Here is a 25,092-nt window from a genome sequence, read left to right as displayed (position 1 = left end):
TTTTGCTATGTAACATTTTTGGGGGATGTATAACATTTGGAGCAAGGGATTCCTCTACTATGAGATGTAATGGGGTGGAATTGTAAAAGACTCAGCAGGCCACGAAGGAAAAGAGTTGTGGGTAAGTCAGGGCTCTATAAAGATCTCTGAGCGTCTGAGAGCCTGCTTCTCACACACAATCTGTTTTCTTGGCTATTATGAGTCAAACAGTGAATAAAGCTGATCAATAATACCTTTAAGTTCTGCTGACTTTACAATTCTATGATGAACCTGGGAAAGTAAAACCACCAAGAGAAGAGTCTGTTACTTTGGTGAAGGAGGGTAGAAGCCATTTGGGACATTCTAGGCTCAGCAGGTGCAACGTGGAGAAGAAGCTAGGAACACAGTTGGCAACCAGAGGCTCCCACATGTGGCCCTCATTGATCTGTCCCCCACCCCATCTAGAGTCATTTGAGCCACTCCAACTGAGGCCCAGTCTGCAAGGAGTGAAGTCAATTTGTACCTACTGTGCTCTGCCCAAATTCTTGACAGACGAAAACATGTTGTTTTAAGCCATTGAGTTTTGGAGTAGTTTCTTATGCAGCAACAGATAATCAGATCACTTGAGTGGGTTTCTACAAGGAGAATTACTATAAAATTGGTACATGCATTTGTAATTTTGATAGATATTACTTAATTGCTTACAATAAAAATTTTGATCAAATTAGTTTCACCAGCATTTTGTTAGTTTCTCATATTATTGCTCATAATTCTATCTTTGCCAAACAGATAGCTGAAAGATGATGTTAGTGTGATTTTCATACACATTACTCAATGGGAATATGATTGAGTCATTTGTCATGCCTATTTATTAAAGAAAGAACTATATTTTTATTGATATGTCTTGTATATTTATTGCCCATGTTTCAATTCTGATGGGAATAATTTTGATATTGATTTGTAAAAGTTCTTTATGGGGCCAAAAACGATAATTTACCTTCTTTTTTTGATTTTTTTAAATAAAACAACTTCTAATTTCTTTCACTGTTAATTCATTGTGGCTAGTATCTAAGAGAATGTTAAGTAAGTAATCATAATGGTAGTAGGCTTCCTTAGCTTGTTCTTAACTTTAGTGGTAATATTTCAATGTTTACCATTAAACTAGATGCAGACTTTGAGGTTGAGATGGAAAATTTTATTGTGGGGAAAAGGAACCAATTGTTAGACATTTAATTTTACCAAATTACCTTTCAGCAGCTAAGGAGGTGATCAGATTATGTTGCTCCATAACTTTGTAATACATTACATTATATAAAAATATTTCCTAATATTGAATTATTTGCATACTTTGACAAATCTTAATCATACAAGGCATTGCTTGATTCTATTTGTTAATAGCTAATTCAGGATTTTTGCTTTGCTATTCCTAAGTAATCTTATCCATTTCTAAGAGCAATTCTCTCTTCAATTGCCCTAGTTCTAGCTGGACCTGGTTTCAAGGTCTCATCTTTCTTTGTTAAAGTAAGTTAAAATGGAGACCAGACCCGGAGAATCCCTGAGCAGACAAAAGCAGTTAGGCCTTACAGATGACCTCAACCTTGCTTGATTTGCAAAGATAAGCAAGACTTAACTTGAGCTATTTCTTGTAAATGTTTAATATTAAATAAAAGCAGAACTGAAGCTCAACTAATAGAAGTAGCCAACAAACATAACTACGGACTTTACAACAGGGTAGACCAAATAAGGTAACTGTATAATTATAACCAATCAAATATTTTACTTCCTTCTGTGCCCATCCTATAAAATCCTCCCTCTTCTATTTTTACCATCACCACCTTTTCCCTGTCACTACCTCCTTTCTCAGGCAAACATGACAGTTAACAAAAACTGTAGGATAATAAATGTTATTAAGGAGAACACTAGGATGTTTTAAGAGTGTATAGAGGATCTGCTAAACTAATAGTGGGGGTAGTCGGAAAAGACTTCTTAGAAAAAGCAACATTGTTTGAGCTGAAACTGAATAGTGAGTAGAAGTTAGGGAAAGAGATTAGAAGTATTTTCAGGAAGAAGATAATGCATATTCCAAGGTAAATGAAAACCTGGAGCTCTCAGTTAATCAAAGAAAGCCAAGGATGGCTAGATCCTCGAGGTGGGAAGTCAGATTGTGTAGAAATGAGGCTGGAGATTTGAGCAGATGATGTTTTACAGAAACTCATAATTAAGTTTGGATACTGAATGTTTTATTACGGAAAATGGAAAAACACTCCAGGCTTGAATGTGGGTATGTCACAGTCAGATATGTGTAATTGTGGGCTGTGTGAATTACGAATTCAAAACCTTCTCCCTCATCAGGCTTTACATGATCTGAATTTCAGTTGCTTTAATTGTGATCCTCCTCCGCTTGCTCTGCCTCCCACCAACCCTACCCACTCAGTGCATGGAAACAGAACAAGTGAGTTAAAGCAAGCATAGAGGAACCCTGGCTGTAAAGTTTGAGGTGAACCCACTGGGGTCACCAGCCCATTCTGTTTCCTTTGCTCATAAACCTGTCAACCCTTACCACATTTCCTTTCCAAAAACTCTCCCATAATATCTTTTCATTGCCACTTGCTGTCCTTCCTGAGTTTCATCTCCCTGAGTATTCAGAGGCATTTGGTTTCTAGATGTTTTGTCAAGTGTGAAAAATAACTTCAGTGTGTGAAAGGAAAACACAAGACCCAGGGCTGCTATAGCAGCAAGCTCTGTCCTCAGAGAGGGTAGATAACTGTCTTATCCTGTGTGATCTGAAGGGGCTGAAATTCCCCTCTGTAAAGGGCTGCTATAGCAGCAAGCTCTGTCCTCAGAGAGGGTAGATAACTGTCTTATCCTGTGTGATCTGAAGGGGCTGAAATTCCCCTCTGTAAAACATGCACCCTATTGATCTGGAGCTGTCATTCCTCTCTCAGAGGTAAATATTTTCTATCAGGACAGCAATTAGGTAAGGGGAAAATAATGCACAAGGAGATACTGAGAAGGAAGTCAAAGGAGCTGAATACAGATCAAACATTAATAGCTCGAGTGAAGAGTTAACAATTCAAGCCCTTGGCTGGGCACCGTGGCTCATGCCTGTAATCCCAGCACTTTGGGAGGCTGAGGTGGGCAGATCATGAGGTCAGGAGTTTGAGACCAGCCGGGCCAACATGGTGAAACCCCATCTCTACTAAAAATACAAAAAATTAGCTGGACGTGGTGGTGGGTGCCTGTAATCCCAGCCACTTGGGAGGCTGAGGCAAGATAATTGCTTGAATCTGGGAGGCAGAGGTTGCAGTGAGCTGAGACCATGCCATTGCATTCCAGTCTGGGTGACAGAGCAAGACTCTGCCTTAAAACAAACAAACAAACAAACAAAAAAATCAAGTCCTTAAATGCTGGGGTTCCAGTGGAAGGTTTCTTTGATGTGGTCTGTTGCCCGTTATCTTGGCCACATCTTGTAAAAGAGATGACCTCTATACTTTTAACTTGCTACAGAACTGGAGCTTGATCATCCATTAAAATAGCAGAGACTGCTCTATTTGCCTTTCTCTAACTTACCTTCTTCATCCTGCCCTGAAGTTCTCCCACATAAATTTTTAACTGCTCAGTCCATCAGTGATCACATATACCCAAAATACATCCTCCATATTCTCACTGGGGTTCTGGAATTAGACAGGACTGAGTTCCAGTTCTTACTGGGCCACTAACTAGCTAAGTGTCCTTACTCAAACTTGAGCCTAATTTCCTTCATCTTAAAATGGGAACAATTTAAACTATCCAGTAGAATTGTCTGAACTAAATGGAAAAGTGCTTGTAAAGGATGAATTTCCAGTGGCTAGCAAAGAGGTTTTCAAGCCTTAGCCTGCGTCAGAATCACCTAAAGAGTTTATTAAAATACAAATGGCTAGTCAACATCCCTGGAATTTCTGTATTAGTAGGTTTTGAATGGAGCCTGAAAATAGCATTTCTGACAATCCCAGCAGTCTGGGAACCTCACTTTGAGAACCACTGCTCTTGGGCATTGCTGTATCATTTGCACTGTTGAAGTTGGGCCACTGCCATGACTGGTGGAACTGGGGCCTGTGCCCAGCTACAAATAAAAGTTGGAGGTTTATTTCTGAGGCATCTCAACTTTCAGGGACATTCAGGCTGTTTCCTGATGGCCTAAAGCACCTCTCCATTTTGTTTCCTCTAGGATGATCTTAGATGAGAGGGTCTTATGTTGACTTTTCTCATCTAAAACGTTTACATTTCAGATGTTGTTTTAAAAACTCTCTTACGATCTCCATTTCAGCTGATTTAATCATAGGTGAGAGTCCTTTAACAGACAAAGCTTTAGCTCAGTGGTTCTCAAACTTTAGCAGGCATCAGACTCACTTGGGGGGTTTACTGAAACTTAGATTGCTGGACTCCATCCCCAGAGTTTCTGATTCAGTGAGTTAAGGATGGAGTCCATACTTCCTAACAAGTTTCCAGTTCATACTGATGCTGCTGATCCATGGCCCACATTTTGAGAACCACTAGTCTAATACACAGTAAGTCTGTAAAGGAGCTACTACAATAAACTAGCACCCCTGGGGACCATCAGCATGACTGGGCCATTTACATGAACTCCAAGTAAGGTTTAAAATCTCTGGTGTGTCTGTCATGTGGCAGAGGGTGGAGTAAGGGGAAAAAGAAGAAGAAACCAACCTGGCTTCATTTCTACAGCTGTCTTCCCATGTTGCTGAGGAAATGAAACCAGCACACATGGAGAAATGGAGTCTAAGAGGCATTGTCTGATTGACAGACAGCAGAGGATCAAAAATCTCAAGTTGTGGAGGTTTTCATGCAGGAGTTTTGCACTAGAGGAAGGGAGGATTTGGCAATGTGGAGAACTTTGGGGACAGACAAATAGGTGGAAGGAAATAGTGTGAATGTCTTTAAGGTAAAAATAAGCATTGCCTGGGTAAGAAAAAGTAAACGAGTACCCCTCATAGAGCAGATACAGCTACCACTTACTTAATTCTTTCTGGCTCAGCCCTGGGTTTTATATCTTCTTCTCTAATGCTTACAGTAACAGTAGGAAGTAGAAATTGTCATCTCCATTTCTAAAGATGTAAAAATAAGGCTCAGAAAGATGAGTAACTCGATCAATGTTACTCAGAGAATGAGTGTAGAATCAGAGATGCATTCTACCCCATCTCTACTCCGTTCTACCCCATTTTACCCCAGCTGTCTACCCCAAGCCCCTTGCTGTGACTCTCATAAGGTAGTAGAATAGAAGCAAGGGGGCTGTGAAGAAAGTTTGCAGCCTGATATAAAAACTGTCAATTTCAAGCCAAGAAGTGTGAACTGTAACCTAGGTGACCATGGCCTCTTGAGAAACACACACGGTAGGTCTGAGCTACATAATCTTGATCTGTTGGGTGCAGACTAATTAGAGAAGTGAAGAGAGACGTCCTTTCTAGCTACAGAAAGTCTCCTTGTTCTTCCCCCTTTCCTGCCTCTCCTTTCCTCCCTAAACCCTGTACTTCACTCTCCCACTGTCAAGTTTGTGCCTCTTTCTGTCTCACTGCTCCTCCCTCTTTCCTCTATCTTTCTTGCGTGGTGTCCCTGTTAATCCTGATCCCAGCTCCCAGCCCCACTACCTTAGGCAATATCCAACCTTATGGGACACCCATCCCTCAGTCCCACCCTGCACCCAGAATTAGTGGGTCCTGAAGGTAACAAAGTAGAGCAGAGACACTGGCTTTCCTGAAAAGCCACTCCAACCCTGCCTGTCTGCTCTCAGAGCCTGCTCTGCCTCCACCTAAACAGCACATGTGTACACACTATGGCAGGGCCCAGCCCCCTCCCAGCTTCTCCAACTTTTAGGTCTTATCCTTTCTAAGTTTAGCATCTCTATGGGAAAAATGCTTTAGGACTTCATTTAATCTGGAGAATAGGCAACAATTTCTGTCTCTGAGTGGTGGAGAACATTTCAAGGCATAGGCAGACTGCCAGGCTAGAGCACTCAGAGATGGTTGCAAAGCCCCTTTGCCTGTAAGCATGACTCATGGTCATGAGACCTTCTCACACTGTGACAGAAACTGGAACTTCTACCAAGAGAATTTTACTGATATTAACAAAGGGAAGGGTATCAAATCCAAAAACCCTCGTTGTACTGCATTAAATTACGTAGGGAGTTTCTCCCCCTGCCTCCCCCAGCATTGTCTCTGCTGCGGTGCATTGACACATTCATTTTTTCCTTCTCTGAGTGGCACAGTAGCACCCATCAGGACTGTGTTTGCATCAGTAGGGCTCCTCGCTAGCATGGAGGCCCTGGTTTTCCACTGGAGCCCATCAGAATGGACTTTGCCATTAGCACTCTAGCACCTGTGTCTCCCACTGACAAGTTCACCACCTTGTGGAAAGAGCAGCAGCCTGGGTGTCAGGAGATGAAGGTGGTGGGTATGATGCTTGTTTTATGGTTAAAGTGAGAATTGCAGGACATGATCTAAGTTCTCTTCCCACATCAACATCCAAAATTCTCTGATGTTTCTGACCTTACCCAGTGAGCATGAAATTCTATTTACCCATTAGCACAGCCCGGCCAAATGACCCATCAACACAGACTCAGTTCTCAGAGAGCTGTGGGAACACAGCTGAACTGCACAGGGCTGGTTCTGAGGACCTGTGATCCCTAATGGAGACCATACCTGGTGACCAGACCAGGAGAGTGCCAATGCCAACCCTGGGAGGTGTGGAGTAGAGTGCCCTGTCCAGGAAGCTATGTTCATAAAAGCCATGAAGTCCTGGGGTCTAACCCCTTTGGTTCCACACAGTGTTGACTTGCAGAGACTGAGGAGACAGTATGTCAGCTTTGTCCCTGTCTTGGTGCAAAATAACCAAGGAGGTAGGTTGTGCTTAGAGACATGGGCACTCAGCCCCCATTTCCTCATGTTCCAATCCCTATCTCACCTTGCCACAAACCATACTGTTCCCTTGAAAGCCCCTGGTTTCTTACCTATTCCTCAATATCATGGGGGGAGCAAAGTGTGCCCAGGAGGGTCAGGACAGCAAGAAAAGGCCTCAAGAGTCAGGATCGCCTCCACCCCAAGGGCTTTGCACTTAGGTTTGGACAATGTCTCCTCCTAGTTTCAGTTCTTCCTTTGCTTTGGCAATGTAGCATTTTTCTTAAACCAGTGTTACCCACCATTTGCAGAAGCTTGTACCTCTTTATTATACAGTGTATGGGTTTTTTTGTTCTTGTGCGTCTCAGCATGTCCCCAGGAAGTCTGTGGTCTACAACTGATGTCAGCCCGTTTCCCAGAACCTTCTCAAGATATGAAAGGAAGACTATTTATTGTAAATTTACCTGTGTATGCAGCAACACCTACTTCCTGTGGCTGCAACAGCCATTTCCTGTCTCACCTCCTCCATCTGTTGTCTTAGCCTTCACATACAGTGTGGTTTCCACACAGGACAGAGTTAGAATTGGGGCCCCTGTCCCCTCCCCGCACATGGGATGTGCCCTGGATGACTGGAAGGCCAGACTGGGATGAGGAGGAGTCTCTCCATGGAAATCTTGGGGAATTGTGCTCAGGCCCCTCTGTAGACCCTCCTCAGCCTGGTGCTGACCCAAGGGTGACAGGAGAGTTTTTCTCTGAGTCTGCAGACCCACACATGGCCTCATTCAGACAGACACAACAATGACCATTTCTGAATTCCTCAGGAGTAGGCAAGATGACTACTTAGTTGAAGCATGTGCCTCTGCCCTAACCTGCCATGCAGGAATATGACAACTGAGTTCTGAAAGCCTAAACTGCTGACAGTTTTAGTTTTAGATTTACTGCCTATTTGGAAGCAATGATAACCTACATTCTTTCTTATTTTATTTTATTTTATTTTATTTTGTTTCAGGATATATGTGCAGGACATGCAGCTTTGTTACATAGGTAAATGTGTGCCATGGTGGTTTGCTGCACCTATCAACCCATCACCTAGGTATTAAGCCCAACATGCATTAGCTCTTTATCCTGGTGTTCTCTCTCCTACTGCCCCACCAGCAGGCCCCAGTGTGTGTTTTTCCCCTCCCTGTGTCCATGTGTTCTCATTGTTCAGCTCCCATTTATAAGTATGGACATGCGGTGTTTGATTTTCTGTTCCTGTGTTAGTTTGATGATGATAATGGCCTCCAGCTCCATCCATGTGCCTGCAAAGGACATGAACTCATCCTTTTTATGGCTGCATGGTATTCCATGGTGTATATGGCCACATTTTCTTTATCCAGTCTATCACTGATGGACATTTGGGTTGGTTCCAAGTCTTTGCTATTGTAAATAGTGCTGCAATAAACATATGTGTGCATGTGTCTGTATGGTAAAATGATTTATATGCCTCTGGGTATATACCAAGTAATGAGATTTCCGGGTTGAATGGTAGTTCTGCTTTTAGAAATTATCTGAATTTTGATTTGTGTAAATTTACAATCTACATGCAATACTAACTAAATCAGATAGCTTTTATAGTTTCACATGTGTACATAGGTTCTCTCCCAGTCCCTTCCATACCCACTAGTTATTGAACTTTCTAAGCTGGCATTGAAACAATGTCTCTGGCATACAACAATGTTTCGTTGCACCAATTTTATAAACTTAGGCAGTGCAATACGTGTTATTTTTCTGAAGCAAACCAAAGGTAAATTTCTCAAGGTTCTTGCTGCCTTGTTTAGCAGCATTTTATTGAGGATCTTTTATACATTTGTACTAGATAAAAATAAACCAGATTGCAAATCCTTTTTTAAAATCTTAAACCATGTACCAAGTCTTTGATCCAAATTGTGTAGGATAAGTCAAACTTAAATTGCATTCTATTAACCAATATGAGTGTATTTCTGTAAGCATAATTATATTGAAACAAAGTTTTAAAAAGCAAAAAAAAAAAAAAAAAAATCCTCTACATAGACCTATTTACACTGTGGAAAAGATAGGGGTTTTTGTGTGTGTAAAGGCTATGTAATAAATTTTATTTATTCAATTTTTCATGTGTTATTCTGTTAGGGAAAATAATTTTTCTGTGTAAAGGGTATGTAACAATTCATTTACTTAACAATTTTTTTGTGTTTACTCTGCTGGGCTCTGCAAATCACATGTCCACATGACCTCAGGCAAACTCTCCGCCTAATGAAAAGAATATTTGGAATTAATACAAGACTTGTCGCCAGTGATTCTTTATTGGAGCTCATGAGTCATCATGGAGACCCAGGGACTGGCCCACAAGGAGCTAGAGACCAGCCTAAGAGAAAATAATAAATCCTTAGGTGGGGCACAAGGAACACCTTAATATCATTCATTGCACAAATAAAGGAGAGGAGAAAATGGGCTTAAGGTGTGGACTAGAACAGACTGAATTTAGGTTTTGGGCAAGGTTGCTAACGGTGAACACAGTTGGTAAATGTGTCCCATCAACTGCTCATGTGAGGTGTTTAGAGTGAAATCTGCCAGTCAAGTTGCTGAAAGATTACTGGACATTTGGAAAATAGCTATTTCTTCAGCATGTCTTTGAATTATTCTTTATATTATTTAATCATTTAAATAATTTTATTGTCCTTTTCACATCCCGTTTGATCTTCATGAAATGACACAGTGCAAAACTGGGCAAATGCTAAACACATGAGCAAAAATGGAGAAATGCCTCTGGAAGATCTGAAAACTGAATTCACAGAGGCCTACACACATCCTTAAAATCATACCGTCAGGTGAGGCTGTACTGCACGATTTTCCCATTCGATAGCTCGCTACTCAACCCTCCACCCTATATGTCAAGACTGGCTGGGAAGGATAATGCCTTTGCGAGGTCTCCTTGGGGAGAGGGTGGGAGAGATGGCTATACTGTCTCTGCTGCCTGGAGATTCAACCCTGACCTGCTCATGTGCATGCACTTTCTCAAGCCCGTTTCTCTCTCCGTCATACTCACATCACCTCCCATGTCTATGCTTCAGGTGTTAGTGAATAGTTTCATGTGTGCTAAACCACAGGTTGTACAGAGTCTTGGTTAATAAAACCCTAAATCCCAAAAGTTTGAAATGTAAGCACTGGAGTAGATTCCTGGAGGAGATACTTCTGAGGGTGAAGGGGGCAGATTAAAAAATTTGCTCTCAAAAACTGCATGGAAGTTTTTATGTGGTCCCAATCCTGCAGATGACCTACAGTGAGATCAAAAGTCAGAATTCCAAACTAGTAAAATGGGAAGGTGCATTAGCTCACCTCACGTCACTCTCCTGAATGAACTCTAACTTCTGTTTTACTCATGGTTGAAATCGTCAAGCTTTATGGCAAAGTTATCAAGCTTTCTAAGTTCCATTTTCGAACACTAATCTTCTCTTGCTGTCATTACCCACTTTCATCTTTGGATATCTTATTTAGATTTCCCTTCATGGTGAAGAAATTTCTGAAACATGTACCCATTTGTCTGTTTTCTGCTTTGCATATCAACAGATAGCAAATTTCTTCAGATCTGTATAACTGCCGGGCAGCTTTTTTCTCAAGCGTTGATTTAGTTCATTCACTATTTTCTATGTAATGTATAATAATATATAATTATTTTACAAACTCCCTTCATATTCTTTGCTACACTCCACTGAATACTCCAAATTGCCAATATTTCCTATAGTCTAGTCTCTGGAATCGATCTATGTTTCTGTTAAACTTACAGAGAGTTGGGAATATTATTTCCTGTTGGATCCAGGGCTTCTGTTAAGAAAGCGTGAGCTAAAGGGGCTTTTTTGGTGACAGGTTTTTGCGCCATTCATTCTTATTGATTTTGGCTCGACTAAAACCTCCAGGTTATTTTCCATGGAAATTATCCTATTTAGAATGCCTCCAGTCTATTCTTCTAGGATTTATTGTTGGAAAAACTATCACTTAAGAATTTTCAAAATAATTATCCAGCTGGTTTTAGTGCAAGGGTTTAGCTTGTCAATCTTGTTTTGTGTTATCTCCTTAGTATACCTCATTGCAAATATTATTTAGAATGGATTTTTTATTAAGAACATACTGACTTCATAACTAACTGTATGGCTTTAACACATCCTGTGATGCTCAGTTTTTGAATATTTTAAAAGCAGATTTTAATATCTATTTAGACGATATCAGAGGGATGTTAGAGGGCATGCTAAAACAATAGAGATAAGAGAACTGTAAAGATGATAAATTGCTTCATAGAATTCAGAAGAGGATAAAGATGACAGTTGATAATTATTGTCGTCACATCTGCGACATGGCAATATATGGATTCCAAACCCCAGAGAAGCAATTTAAATTAAAAAAAATTATAACATACAGTTTTTTTTTTCTTTTTCTTTTCTTTTCTTTCTTTCTTTTTTTTTTTTTTTGAGATGGAGTCTCACTCTGTTGCCCAGGCTGGAGTGCAGTGGCACAATCTCAGTTCACTGCAAGCTCTGCCTCTGGGTTCTCGCCATTCTCCTGCCTCAGCCTCCCGAGTAGCTGGGACTACAGGTGCCCATCACCACACCCGACTAATTTTTTGTATTTTTAGTAGAGACAGCGTTTCACCATGTTAGCCAGGATGATCTCGATCTCCTGACCTCGTGTTCCCCCCACCTCAGCCTCCCAAAGTGCTGGGATTACAGGCGTGAGCCACTGCGCCCGGCCCACATACATATATTTTTAGGGAAAAGAGAATACCCCCTGTTCAGGGATTAAGGCATCGTGGAATCTGTCCAGGGGCTTTGTCATGAGAACCCCCACCTGTTAGCTATAACCTGAAACAGCCCCTGAGAGAATTGTCTAGAATGTCCCATTCATCTTTCATTGTCTTTTCTGTGCTTTTATTCATGACGTTGGTGTCTTGTCTCCCACACCCAAAGGCCCAGAGTTCACAAGCTCTCTTTAGGTATCTTGGTTCCCAAAGGGAAAGGAAATGGTAGCAGAGTTGGTGTCATCTCAGTCACCTGAGGCAGCTTTTCTATAAATGAGGTGGCTCTGGAAGGAGGAGGGAGCCTGGCTCTGAGGGTCTGAGGCTTCAGTCAGAAAACCTGGATGTAGAGGATGTGATGGGAAGTGGATGGACACTGGGCTGTGACAGAGCTGGCCCAGGTGACCACGTGTCCAGGAATGGGTCTTGGCTAGACTGTGGGGCAGCCCAGGGAGGAGGGACCATGCTCCAGACCAGCACTTCTTACCTTACACTGCCCGCCTTTGTCAGTGAGTATAAACTCATAAAGGAAACTGAGGCCATGGAGTCCTGACATAAAAAGGGACCTCCAGAGCATGTTGCTTGCTGCGGCAGTCAGCACGACAGCAGCCTTGGCTTCTCACAGACGGGAAACTGTCAGCCCTTCCCTCCCTGCCCTTCCCATTTGATCTCATCTCAACTCAGCGGTACAGTTCATCATGGTGCCCCTTCCATGTGTACAGCACTGAGAACACTGTTGAGAAGAGACAAGCTCAGTGTCATTGGAGGGATAAGACGATGCACAGGTCACAAATGATGGATAAAATGAGGCAGTCTTGCAACTAAGGACCCAAAATAAATGTGAGAGAATCAAGGGCTGAGAGAGTAGTAGGAGGAATCCAGGCAGTGGGTTCCATACTGGGGGAGTGGGGAGGCGCATAGGTAGGCGGTACACTGGGAATCTCACACTGATGCTCCCTTCTCTCCTCCTCTCTCCTTTACCAAAGAAGCCTGAAGGCCACTCTTCCCTGACCTTTAGCAAGGAAGACTAAAGGTAAAAAGCTGCAGTTACAACTCCTAAGAGGTCGAAGTCAGTGACATTGGTAAATAGACCAATGACCCTACTCCATTCCATGCCTTCCCTAATCTAGTCACACCCTTTGTTTCCCCAAGATAGTTATGTGGATAAATTACCTTCATTTCTTCTGCTACTTCATAAACTTTTCCCTAAAATTTGAAATGAGGTAGAGGAAATTTGTGTTTTATTTGAAATTAGATGAGGATAGTTCATAACGCCTATAATGAATAAATTTATAGAATTTCAGGCATCAAGGAAATTAATGGCACCATTGTTTCCATCAGAAGAAATACTTTCATGCTGTATCCCAAATTGTATCCATTAAATATTTAATTCCTTTAAACTTTTCCATAAATATAGTCCTATTGTAAGCAAGACTAATGTTTTCAGAAACATACCAGGGATTGTATATCCATACTCAACAATCAATTTATTTTATAAACTTTTCTTTTCCTTTTGTCAAGTTGTTACTATCATGCAAATGTGTCCCCTTTAAGCTGAGGCACTCATTCTAACACCCCTGGCTTCTTTCACAGTATGCCTGGAACTCCAGCACTAACATTTCCCTGGGAGTTAGCACCCTAAAAGAGAATCCAAATTATAACACCGTTATTGAGGCTCAGCCTCTGCCCGTGGGTATGTCAGCACAAAAAGCTGAAATTATTGCTCTTACCTGAACTCTGATATTGGGAAAAGGGAAAAAGCTTAACATCTATATGGATTCTAAATATGCAGTTCTCAGGTTCATGCTCATGCCGACATTTGGAAAGAAACAGGACTACTAACTGATAAGCATTTCTCCATAAAGCATGGGTCTGAAATTCTTCAACTACTGGAAGCAATATACTTGCCGGAGGCCATAACTGAAAGGAATTAGCCAGCTTGCTTTAGGCAGACAGTAAGGGAAAGGTCCCCAGAGAACCTCCAACCTGCCCCACAAGTGCTTATACCAGATGTTTTGTACATTTGAGGAAACTTGCGCAGGGGGCTTGCCTAAACACACCAGCAGTGGAAAATTACATTCCTTAATACATGTGCAGTAAGGGAAATAAATCAATTTGGAGTGACTCAGTCTAAGGGCCCACGCGCACACTGGAAGGATGGGATGGAGCTGCCAGGCATTTGCACCTTAAGCCTGGGTATTCAACTGCAAAGGGTGCAATGGCAACCTGCTTTCAGGACCACTCTCTTTGCTGGGAGTTTTCCTTTTGCTTAATAAATTCTTCTCCAGCCACTCTCTGGTAGCTGTGTTCCTAATTCTTCCTGGCTGTGAGACAAGGACCCAGACCTAGCTGAGCTAAGGAGCAAAAATCCTGCATCATAATTATAATCCATTGTAGGGGGCATCAAAAGGACTTAACCCCTATAGCACAAGGAAACAAAAAGGCAGATGGGGAAGCCAAAGCAGCAGTTCGGGCTGCAATCTCAACAAATCCTAGCACTGCTTCCTTTCTATGATTACCCAATAGAACCTGAATACACACCACAGGAAAAACAGTTAATAAAGGAGCAAGGGGGACAAAAGCAAGGATCCTGGTGGTATATGGGACAAAAAGTGTATCTCTCTCAAACAGCCCAATGGAAAATTATAAAAATCTTCATGACTTTTTCCATATGGGAAGAGATGCCACTCTGGTCTGGCAAACAGATTCTTCATTGGGCCTAACTTAGGTTCAGTGGTTAAGCAGATCTGACAAACCGGCTCACTCTGTGCATTCAGCAACCCAGGAAACAAAATGCCTCCTCTAATAGGACCAGTCCAGAGAAGGAGAACTTACCCAGGGAAGACTGGAAACTGGACTTAATCCACATGCCAGGTTGTAAAGGATACAAGTTTTTGTTACTATGAATAGACAACTTTACTAGCTGGGTTGAAGCTTACCCTACCGGAACAGAGAAGGCCAATGAGGTTATAAAGTTTCTCTGGAAGGAAATATTCCCCAGTTTGGGTTACCCCAAAGCCTCCAAAGTGATCACAGCCTTCTTTTGTCTCCCAGATAACTCAATGATTATTTATAACTCTCATATAACTAAGGCTCTTGGAATCAAATACTATTTGTATTCAGCATGGAGGCCTCAATCCTCCAAGAAAGTAGAAAGGGCTAATCAAATTCTAAAATGGGCATTAGCTAAGCTACATCGGGAAACAACAGAAACTTGGATCAGCTTATTGCCCATATCCCTCTTAAGAATTTGTAATTCCCCAAGAGCAAAAATTAATATAAGCCCATGTGAAATGTTTTAGTGAGGCTATTTTAAACTAATGATCTAATGATTGATCCAGACAGAGCTGGTTTAGTAAAATATGTAGTTAACCTGGGACAACTTCAGCAGGCTTTACAAAAGTTTGGAACTCAAATGTTCCCTGTACCAGCAACTAACCAGCAAACCAAGGTCAGGCCAGGAGATAAGGTACTTGTTAAAACATGGAAGGGTCGCCTGCTCACCAATTACAACCCAAATGGAAAGGACTGTTTTCAGTTGTGTTGACCATGCCTTCCATGGTCAAAGTACTAGGGTTAGATTGTTGGATACATCTTTTCAGGGTTAAGCCTGCAATATCCGAAGCCCTGGACCTGGAACTGGAGGCTCCCTCCAGCCACTATACCTGTGGACTTGTGGAAGACCTGAAGTACCTGTTTAAAAGAAAGCCAAAAGATAAGTAAATACCTACCAATTTTCCCTGGTGTAAAATGTTAATTGATTTTTGCTCCCTCACAGAAACTTGAGCAAGGGTTTCAGTCAGTTTTGGAACAAAATCCAAAATCAAGGCAAAAATACTCAACTGTCACAACTGGATCAAGCTAGCTGCACCTTTTACGACCAAGTACAAGGTTCACTGCAACCCATGGACACCGACCTAACTACCTAGGGACAAACAGCCAGGATTCTCAATAGGCAGGGACAACACCCATGACCTATTGAGGCAGCTACAGAAAACTGATCTTCTGTCCCTCTGCCTCCTATAAAGATTTATGGGGAATCATGTCTCTTAGCAGGAAATACGACAGGAGAATAGGGAATTAAGGAAACCAAGGGTTAAGGCATATGCAAAAAACCAGCAGGTGCAGACAGTTCTGGCAAGATTAGGCAGCATAAAGGCCACATCCTTGCTCCTGTGATAACAAGACATAAGTTTCCACTTTATCCTCTGATTGGTCACAGGCCAATCCTTCATAAGGTGTAATCAATTGGAGACCTCTAAAGGGCATCTAGGTAGGCGTGGTGGTAGGCGGCCTGTAATCCCAGTTACTCAGGAGGCTGAGGCAGAAGCATCACTTGAACTTGGGAGGCAGAGGTTGCAGTGAGCCGAGATCGTACCATTGTACTCCAGCCCTGGCAACAGAGCAAGATTCAGTCATAAATAAATAAATAAATGGCACCTAGAGGTGTTACCAAGTTATTCTGGCTATGTAAAAACACTGGGGAGCATTGTAACAAGGAGATTCTTGAACTGGTTGCTGGAGCTCACTCCCACGCTGTAAATTATCTTTAATAAATCCATGCTTTTATTAGTTCCTTGCTTTGTCTTTCATTCCTTTATTCTTTTGTTACTTTGTGCATTTTGTTCAATTCTTTGTTCAACACTTCAAGAACCTGGACAACTCTATCAGTGACAACAGGATTGAACAAAGTAGTATGTATATTGCAAATAATGTTGCACAAACAAGTTATAAATAAGAATAGAACTTACTGCTTTTTAAAAGGATGTAGATAGAGAGATACAGAAATCAACGTAAGTATGTGGATTTGCATAGGTAAATATGCATGCACAGCTTTCCCAGCTCTGTCTGCTAAGGCAAGCTTAGAAAAAGTGACACCTTCTAGCAATGAGCACATCAAGTGCCCAAATCTTTGTTTATTACCCAATAACCAGAACCAAGAGTCCTTGGAAAAAGGGTAGATTCCAGAGAATGTTTCTCATGTATAGATTTGGCAAAACTCCTAAAGTTTGACAGCCTACTTTCTTGGCAAAAGCATAGGGAAGACAGAAACTCTCAGACACTGCTGAAGGGAAAGCAAAAGAGTTCATCCCTATGGGGGCAAATAGAGAAGGATTTACCCTTTGACACAACATTATCAAATTTAAGAATATGCCCAAAAATACACTGGCAAAAGTATAGAAAGAACTATGCAAAAGTCTCCTTGGAGGAGTACTACTTAAAAAAGCAAAAGACAAAACTGATCCAAATTACCACGAATAAGAGACTGGTAGGATGAACTTAGATACATCCATGCAATGAAGTACTTAGTTGAAAAAAGTAGTGAAGACTATCTCTATACAGAGTTGTAAAATCATCTCCAGGATATATTGCTAAGTATCTTATTCAATTATGAGTTGAATAAAATAATGTAAGGAATACTATCATTTGCCTAGTAAGGGGCACAAAATACACTTTTGCGTGTATATTTATTATATTTATATGTTATATATTTTCATATAGATATATAAATGTAAGGATGACAATAGAAAGATAAATACTTTGAAAACAAGCAAGGAAAGAAAGAAGTAAGGGAAAGAAGAAAAAAGAAAGGTGGAAGAAAGGAAGAAATTAAAGAAGAAAGCAAGAAAGAGTAACAAAGAAGGAAAATGGTTATCTGTGTACAGAGGGAGGGAATGAGGGAGCAGAAATGAGAACAGAAGCTGGACTTCTTTGAATTGACTGTTATGAAGATTTGATTTTAGAATGATAAAAATATTTGAGTTGAAGTGTGACTCTACCACGCTCACTCTTAACCATGCACTCTACAGCCTGTCCTTGGTTACTCTCTAGCCATGATTGTAAATTTTCATTGACATCATGTGATAAATAGATCAGGGGAGGGCAAAGGAAATGATCCACACTTTCCTCAGAAGGTGAGCTGGGAGCAAGCCTTAGATTGGAGAGTCCAGGGGGAAGGCTCCGCATTTTTCTGTGGACTTTTCCCTTTATCCCATACTGAGAAGATGAGAGAGAGACAGAAAAAATCTTCTTTAAAATATTTATTTATTTATTTATTTATTTATTTATTTATTTATTTATTTATTTTTGAGATGGAGTCTCACACTGACACCCGGGCTGGAGTGCAGTGGCGTGATCTCGGCTCACTGCAACTTCCCCCTCCTGGGTTCAAGCAATTTTCCTGCCTCGGCCTCCCAAGTAGCTGAGATTACAGGTACCCGCCACTGCACCCAGCTAATTTTTTTGTATTTTTAGTGGAGACGGGGTTTCACTATGTTGACCAGGCTGGTCTCAAACTCCTGACCTTGTGATCCGCCCGCCTCAGCCTCCCAAAGTGCAGGGATTACAGGCATGAGCCACCACGCCCGGCCTAGAAAAATCATTTTAAAACTTTCCTAAGTGGGAGACAATTAGATCATTTTAGCAGATGGGAGGCAGGACCAGATTGCGGTTCTGGACGGAACAGCTTGTGGAAGCTCGCGTTGTGAATTTTAGCTGCAGATCAACTGTAAGAATAAGCCAGCAACCCTGCGAGTACCCTCCAAAGGAAGCAGACTGCTCCTGCAGGACCTGGGAGATGCCCCAAATACTTTGAGTGCTCCAGTTGCAGAAGTGGGAAAGGGAGACCCTCCTCTCCCAAACACACAACAGCAACAAAAAAGTGCAGGACCAGACAGATTCACAGCAGAATTCTACCACACATTCAAAGAAGAATTGGTACCAATCCTTTTGACGCAGTTGCACAAGATAGAGAAAGAAGGAACCCTCCCTAATTCATTTTATGAAGCCAACATCACACTAATGCCAAAACTGGGAAAGGACATAACCAAAAAAGGAAACTGCAGACTGATATCCTTGCTGAACACAGATGCTAACATCCTTAACAAATACTAGCTAACTGAACCCAACATATCAAAAAGGAAACTGCAGACTGATATCCTTGCTGAACACTGATGCTAACATCCTTAACAAATACTAGCTAACTGAATCCAACATATCAAAAAGGAAACTGCAGACTGATATCCTTGCTGAACACTGATGCTAACATCCTTAACAAATACTAGCTAACTGAATCCAACATATCAAAAAGGAAACTGCAGACTGATATCCTTGCTGAACACTGATGCTAACATCCTTAACAAATACTAGCTAACTGAATCCAACATATCAAAAAGGAAACTGCAGACTGATATCCTTGCTGAACACTGATGCTAACATCCTTAACAAATACTAGCTAACTGAATCCAACATATCAAAAAGGAAACTGCAGACTGATATCCTTGCTGAACACTGATGCTAACATCCTTAACAAATACTAGCTAACTGAATCCAACATATCAAAAAGGAAACTGCAGACTGATATCCTTGCTGAACACTGATGCTAACATCCTTAACAAATACTAGCTAACTGAATCCAACATATCAAAAAGGAAACTGCAGACTGATATCCTTGCTGAACACTGATGCTAACATCCTTAACAAATACTAGCTAACTGAATCCAACATATCAAAAAGGAAACTGCAGACTGATATCCTTGCTGAACACTGATGCTAACATCCTTAACAAATACTAGCTAACTGAATCCAACATATCAAAAAGGAAACTGCAGACTGATATCCTTGCTGAACACTGATGCTAACATCCTTAACAAATACTAGCTAACTGAATCCAACATATCAAAAAGGAAACTGCAGACTGATATCCTTGCTGAACACTGATGCTAACATCCTTAACAAATACTAGCTAACTGAACCCAACATATCAAAAAGGAAACTGCAGACTGATATCCTTGCTGAACACTGATGCTAACATCCTTAACAAATACTAGCTAACTGAACCCAACATATCAAAAAGGAAACTGCAGACTGATATCCTTGCTGAACACTGATGCTAACATCCTTAACAAATACTAGCTAACTGAACCCAACATATCAAAAAGGAAACTGCAGACTGATATCCTTGCTGAACACTGATGCTAACATCCTTAACAAATACTAGCTAACTGAATCCAACATATCAAAAAGGAAACTGCAGACTGATATCCTTGCTGAACACTGATGCTAACATCCTTAACAAATACTAGCTAACTGAACCCAACATATCAAAAAGGAAACTGCAGACTGATATCCTTGCTGAACACTGATGCTAACATCCTTAACAAATACTAGCTAACTGAACCCAACATATCAAAAAGGAAACTGCAGACTGATATCCTTGATGAACACTGATGCTAACATCCTTAACAAATACTAGCTAACTGAACCCAACATATCAAAAAGATCATCCACCATGATCAAGTAGGTTTCATACCTATTTGGGATACCTACTTTCATACCTACAGGGATGCAGGGATGGTTTAACATATGCAAGTCAATAAATGTGTTATACCACATAAACAGAATTAAAAACAAAAATCACATGATCATCTCAATAGATGCAGAAAAATCATTTGACAAAATCCAGCATCGTTTTATGATTAAAACTCTCAGCAAAATCAGCATACAAGGGACATAGCTTAATGTAATAAAATCCATCTATGACAAACCCATAGCCAACATAATACTGAATAGGGAAAAGCTGAAAGCATTCTCCCTGAGAACTAGAACAAGACAAGGATGCCCACTCTCACTGCTCCTCTTCAACATAGTACTAGAAATCCTAGCCAGAACAATCAGACAAGAGAAAGAAATAAAGGGCACCCAATCAGTAAAGAGAAAGTCAAATTGTCACTGTTTGCTGATGAAATGATTGTTAACCTTGAATACCCTAAGGACTCCTCCAGAAAGCTCCTAGAACTGATAAAATAATTCAGCAAAGGTTCTGGATATAAGATTAATGTACACAAATCAGTAGCTCTTCTATACACCAACAGCAACCAAGCAGAGAATCAAATCAAGAACTCAACCTTTTTTAAACAATAACTGAAAAAATAAATAAAATAAAATAAAATACTTATGAATATGCCTAACCACGGAGCTGAAACACCTCTACAAGGAAAACTACAAAACACTTCTGAAAGAAATCATAGACGACACTAATGAAAACAAATCCCATGCTCATGGATGGGTAGAATCAATAATGTGAAAATGACCATACAGCCAAAAGCTATCAACAAAGTCAGCGCAATCCCCATCAAAATACCACCATCATTCTTCACGGGATTAGAAAAAACAATTCTAAACGTCATATGGAACCAAAAAGGGGCCCACATAGCCAAAGCATGACTCAGCAAAAAGAACAAATCTGAATGCATCATGCTACCTAATTTCAAACTATAAAACAGTGTGATACTGTTTTATAGGCACATACACCAATGGAACAGAATAGAGAATCCAGAAATAAACCCAAATACTTATAGCCAACTGATCTTCAACAAAGCAAACAAAAACATAAAGTGGAGGAAAGGACACCCTTTTCAACAAATGTTGCTGGGGTAATTGAAGCCACGTGTGGGAGAATGAAACTGGATCCTCATCTCTCACCTTATAGAAAAATCAACTCAAGTTGGAGTAAGGACTTAAGCCTAAGACCTAAAACTATAAAAATTCTAGAAGATAACATTGGAGAAGCCCTTCTAGACATTGGCTTAGGCAAGGATTTCATGACCCAAAAGCAAATGCAATAAAAACAAAGATAAATAACTGGGACCTAATTAAACTAAAGAACGTTTGCATGGCAAAAGGAACAGTCAGCAGAGTAAACAGACAACCCACAGAGTGGGAGAAAATCTTAATAATCTACACAACTGACAAAGGACTAATATTAAGAATCTACAACAAAAACAAATCAGTAAGAAAAAAAGAAACAATCCCATCTAAAAGTGGGCTAAGGACATGAACAGACAATTCTCAAAAGAAGATCTACAAATGACCAACAAACATATGAAAAAATGCTCAGCATCACTAATGATCAGGGAAATGCAAATCAAAACCACAGTGCGATACCACCTCACTCCTGCAAGAATGGCCATAATCCAACAATCAAAAAACAGTAGATGCTGGTGTGGATGCAGTGAACAGGGAACACTTCTACACTGCTGGTGGGAATGTAAACTAATACAGCCACCATGGAAAACAGCATGGAGATTCCTTAAAGAAATAAAAGTAGAACTACCGTTTGATCCAGCAATTTCACTACTGGATATCTACCCAGAGAAAAAGAAGTCATTATTCAAAAAAGATACTTGCACATGCATGTTTATAGTAGCACAGTTCACAACAGCAAAATCATGGAACCAATCCAAATTCCCATTAATCAAAGAGTGGATAAAGAAACTGTAGAGTGTGTGTGTGTGTGTGCGTGTGTGTGTGTGTGTGTGTGTGTGATGGAATACTACAAAGCCATAAAAAGAATGAAATAACACAATTTTCAGTAACCTGGATGAGATTCGAGACTATTATTCTAAGCGAAGTAATTCAGGAATGGAAAACCAAATATCATATGTTCTCCCTGATATGTGGGAGCTAAACTATGAGGACACAAAGGCATAAGAATGATACAATAGACTTTGGGGACCATGTTAGCCAGGATGGTCTAGATCTTCTGACCTCATGATCCGCCTGCCTCGGCCTCCCAAAGTGTTGGGATTACAGGCGTGAGCCACTGCGCTCGGCCGATTCTTTTTCAGTAATTAAAGGAATTAGAATAGGTTTAGATTTGGTATCTCCAAATTGCCTGCAAGTTCTGAAGACCTGCCCTGGGGACACTAATATCCTGTTAAAGGTAAATGACAGTTTTCAGACAACAGCATCACAACAGACACCAGATAGAAAGTGCCTGTTAAGCAAAGGCCTGTCCTGTGCAACATGAGCTGGAGGGACATTCTGCTTGAACTCTCAGCTTCCCCTCCCACAGCCTCTACACTCACATGCAGGCTGCCGCCATAACCCCCACTCACACACAGCTCCCTGCTGTCCTTCCCAGGCAGCCTCTCCTGCTCTTGCAGAATGGATGAGCTCACAAGTTCTCTCCACGGAAGCGTGGACTACCACTTTTACTTCCAGCGAAACCTCTGACCCTGCTCAACTTCTGACCATGGAAGCTCCAAAGGGGTGGAGCCAGTGAAGAAATATTTCACATTTAAACAGAAAAAGAATGCAGTATTTCACAATTTGGTCAGTGCTTCAGTCTTGCCTAAGGGAAATGGTTTTCTCCATGCACCTGCTGGACTCTCAAGAAACTCAGTCATAGCCATTGCTTTGGATGGTAGTGTGACTCTGAAGGCCTAGTGAAATAGCCCAAATTTTGCTCAATATTGTATTCTCTACGGTCAGCCACTGAGATCCACTCCGTCCCCCTCCATTTCAGGACTGAAGCCCCGAGTCGCCCTGCTGACCTGCCGGCTGAGCCCTGCCCCCACTCCTAAGACACCACATGACTGGTCTCAGTTGAAGAGTCACTTCCTCCAAGGTTGTCTCCCATTTCCAGGGCCACTCATGCCTGATGACTTATCAATGTAGAGGTATAGAGGCCTGGCCTCTGGCCCCAAGTTTGGATAGCTGTGCAGGGCCATCTTAGCCCCTGGGCGCCTGGAGGGGTTGACTCACTAGGCCTTTGTTGTCATCACAGCCTGACTTCCCCTGCTTCCTTCACTCGCCCACAGGCTCTGATCCCAAAAATACTCCTAAATGAATTTCATGCCTGCACAACTTTATCTCAGTATCTGCTGAATGGTGACAGCGACATCCAGAAAGCACAGTCTAATCCTCCTCACTGAGTGAAGGGAAGTTGAAGGGTGAGTCGGGGAGAGATTTGGGTGGGTACACAGAGCCAAACCATATCACATGAGTTATACCTAATCAGTTATTATTTGTATGTTAGTAAATTATTATAGTTTGTATTTAGTTGCACCCATCAACTTACTAAATTCTCTTATTGTTAGAGTAGTTTATTACCTCCTGGGCTGTGGTAATGGATTGCAGAGCATGCAGGGTGCTTGCTCTTATGACTGTGGCCTATGAGGTTATTTTTGTTTTTGGAGTCCTGACTACATTTACAGGTAATTTCCACCTGTGCCTCAGAACCAAGTTTTCACTCCAGTTTAGAAGAGAACATTTTCAGAGGCTTGTAAAAAACTGACATTGAATTAAATTTACAGGTAATGTAGAAATAATTTACTGATTTTTTAATGGTACATTGTTTTTCTTTCCAGGTATCCTACACACTTACATTGTTTTGAATTTCATGTGCCTATGTGTGTCTTAGTTTCTTTCTTCTTTTTTTCTGATATTAAGTTTTTGTTGAGGTAACCCATGTGGAATAAAAGGCTCATATAAGTTTACAGCTCAGGGAATTGTCATAATTTGTTTGCTGTAAGCTTTTATATGTATCCATATTATAATATGTAGGTATAGATTATGCCTTCTCATACCTGTATTTGATTTTATTGTGTGAATATAGCCCAATTCATTTGATCTCTATTGTTTCAGTTTTTTTATGAGCAACACTGCTATAAATATTATAGGCATTATCTTTTGTTGAACACCTATTTCTGTTGGGTATGCACCCAAGAGTAGAATGGCTGAATATTGGCTATGTGTAACCTTCAGCTTTCATAGATACTACCAGATAATATATATATTTTTTGAGAGTCTCACTCTGTTGCCCAGGCTGGAGTGCAGTAGTAGTGATCTTGGCTCAATGCAACCTCTGCCTCCTAGGTTCAAGTAATTCTCCCGCCTCAGCTTCCTGAGTAGCTGGGATTACAGGTGTGTGCCACCACACCTGGCTAATTTTTGTATTTTCAGTAGAAGTGGGGTTTCACCATGTTGGCCAGGCTGGTCTCGAACTCCTGACCTCAGATGATCCACCCACCTTGGTCTCCCAAAGTGCTGGGATTACAGGTGTGAGCCACTGTGCCCAGTCCAGATAATTTTCCAAAGTGGTTTTTACCAATGTACATTTTCATCAAGCCTTCTATGAGAGTTCTTTTGCTGCATATCCTCAGAAGTTTCCTATTTTTTTCCTTTTTTTTTTTTTTTTTTTGAGGCGGAGTCTCGCTCTGTCGCCCGGACTGGAGTGCAGTGGCTGGATCTCAGCTCACTGCAAGCTCCGCCTCCCGGGTTTACGCCATTCTCCTGCCTCAGCCTCCCGAGTAGCTGGGACTACAGGCGCCCGCCACCTCGCCCGGCTAGTTTTTGTATTTTTAGTAGAGACGGGGTTTCACCGTAGTTAGTCAGGATGGTCTCGATCTCCTGACCTCGTGATCCGCCCGTCTCGGCCTCCCAAAGTGCTGGGATTACAGGCTTGAGCCACCGCGCCCGGCCTTTTTCCTTTTTTTGAGATGAAGTTTCACTCTTGTTGCTCAGGCTGGAATGCAGTGGCACAATATCGGGTCACTGGGTTCAAGTGATTCTCCTGTCTCAGCCTCCCGTGTAGCTGGAATTGCAGGTGCCCGCCACCATGCCCGGCTAGTTTTTTGT

At 41.3% G+C, this 25,092-nt stretch overlaps 1 long non-coding RNA gene across 1 annotated transcript in view; it reads left to right on the top strand.

The window, feature by feature from the left end:
* LOC115898305 overlaps positions 1–23,916 on the top strand; it is a 100,973-nt gene extending 77,057 nt beyond the window's left edge. The window contains exons 2-5 of the long non-coding RNA XR_004058023.1: positions 15,273–15,389; positions 22,979–23,080; positions 23,274–23,405; positions 23,823–23,916. This is a non-coding gene — a long non-coding RNA (uncharacterized LOC115898305). The remainder of the gene's footprint in view (positions 1–15,272; positions 15,390–22,978; positions 23,081–23,273; positions 23,406–23,822) is intronic.
* The last annotated feature ends 1,176 nt before the right edge of the window (positions 23,917–25,092 follow it).

Source organism: Rhinopithecus roxellana, chromosome 6 (assembly GCF_007565055.1).
Source record: "Rhinopithecus roxellana isolate Shanxi Qingling chromosome 6, ASM756505v1, whole genome shotgun sequence".
Lineage (NCBI taxonomy): Eukaryota > Metazoa > Chordata > Mammalia > Primates > Cercopithecidae > Rhinopithecus > Rhinopithecus roxellana.
The sequence above is the reverse complement of the archived record's forward strand: the minus strand, read 5'-3'. Positions and strand labels throughout refer to the sequence as shown.